The sequence below is a fragment of the Anopheles aquasalis genome, chromosome 2 (assembly GCF_943734665.1).
Source record: "Anopheles aquasalis chromosome 2, idAnoAquaMG_Q_19, whole genome shotgun sequence".
In the NCBI taxonomy this organism is placed as follows: Eukaryota; Metazoa; Arthropoda; class Insecta; order Diptera; family Culicidae; genus Anopheles; species Anopheles aquasalis.
The window spans coordinates 35237974-35240000 of record NC_064877.1 but is presented as its reverse complement, the minus strand read 5'-3'; positions in this window follow the sequence as shown (position 1 = coordinate 35240000).

Here is a 2027-nt window from a genome sequence, read left to right as displayed (position 1 = left end):
GGGAGATGTCCTTCCTCGATTTCGTAGCACCCCCCACGAGCCAACGTAAAACGGGATGCTAGGCACGTGCCAACATCCACTTTACCTACCGCCGGCCAAGGCCACTAACGGAGAGAGCGAGAGCACACTTGCATCCCGTGGTCGTTAGTCGTTGCTGATGTAAGCAAACGCCACTGACGGCCCCGAGAACCACGGGCTGCTGCTTCACGGTGGTCTCGGTGGCAAATATCCTGAAGTAACGGAACGGTCTGGCACGGCACTGGCTGGATACTTGGTTTCCTTCAAATTAGACACCAAAGGATCCATTACCACCCCACCAAGGGTCTGCCGGGGGATTTGCATCATAATTCTCCATTTTTCCACCACTTTTTTCCCCCAAAAATCACGAATTACGACGACAGAGTGCGCGCTCGAGAGTCCCATAAACTGTCAAACGCGTCGCTGCCGCTTATCGGCACGACCCCGCGACGATCTTCTCTCATTCCACCCTCTGTCCCACCGTTGTCGATCAGGAGTCGATACATATATTAATTTCAACTGTCACGCGTCCACGTTTTGATGCTCGTTTTGTCGATGGCGTTGGTGGTGGTAGTGGCCAACCTGGGGGTGCTGCTGAAGATAAAGCAGATTGTTGATTCACCTGCGTTCTACTACCGCCCCCACCCACCCTCCAAAAAGATGCCAAATTTTCTTCGAACTGACTCGCTTCTAAAATGGAATGCGTAAATGTAAAGCCTGACTTGGTGGTGCTTGGTTGGTTCCTCGGTCTGTTGGCTGTGAAGTAACGATTTCCCGAAAGCACTTCCTCTGAGCCGCCAATGACGGCGTCGGCTGGCTGTTGATGATGATGATGTGCCGCCCCGAAAATGCGATAGCACCCGTAAGGTCGGCCGGTGGGGCAATAAAATCAATAATTTGATTCTGAAATAAATTAATGATAATAATGTTTTATGGCCCATTCATAAAACGCTCTCATCCTCCGCCGGCCGGCCGGCCGGCCGGGATGCTGCTTAGCTGCTTTCTATCGCGTGCGTTCGTGTGTCACCTTACGGCCTGTCGCGACATACCAGCCGCCACCGATGGCCACCGAGCGAGCGAGCGAGCGAGCAGGAGGTTTTTTTTATGTGATTCTTACCGATTGAATGTTGAGATGTTTTGTCTTTTGAGCGATGATGGCCTGACGTTGACGGAATATCGCTCCGGCCACGTTTTATTGAGTGCCAGGGACCACTCCGCTCCAGCGGCGACTTGGATCGTCCTGCGTGGTCCTGCGCGGATGATTGTCCCCGGAACGCGCGATGGTTGCTCGCGTCGTTAATCTTTTAATTTTAATTTTTATGATCAAATTTAGATTTCAATAGGCGATTGCTGGGCGCGGTTGTTTTTTTTTTTGGTTCGCGGTGCAACAGCAGCACCAGCCAGCAGCAGTTTCGTTGGCGGTCAACCCGGGGTCACGAGGATCACCAGATCTGGTGGTGTTGCTGGTTGTTGGTTTCTCATTTCACGACTCGATTTGCAGTTAAATATTTGTTCCTTCCAAGGGCCAAGCATCTCTTATCACTTATCTGCCATCGGTTTTGCGGACCGCCAACCCATAGCATGCTGCAGTTACGAGTGGAGCGTTATGACCGCGACCGGAATGCTTTTGATTCCGATTTTCTAGCGATAGACCACAAGCTGGGGCTATTTGATGCCACATTAAAGGGCCTGTTGCTTGCCCTGGTTGCATCTGCTGCTTCTTATGAAGCTTCTTCGATGCACCAGCACGAGTAGATGCAGCAGCTTCCGAATGTGCAGCATCATTTCTTCGAAAGCAACACTGCGGTCAGCGGCCAAATATGCTACCGTCGTTTGCTACCGAATCTTCACGTTCACGTTGCTGCTCCACAGCGGCACCACCAGCAGCCGACGAAGACGATGAGGATGAGTGTTAAAGTGCGCCACGTCTAGCGTTAATGCAGCGAAGACGAAGCGGAATTGAGGGATGGTCGATCGCGCGCGCACTCGGCACTCGGCAAAGGCCCATT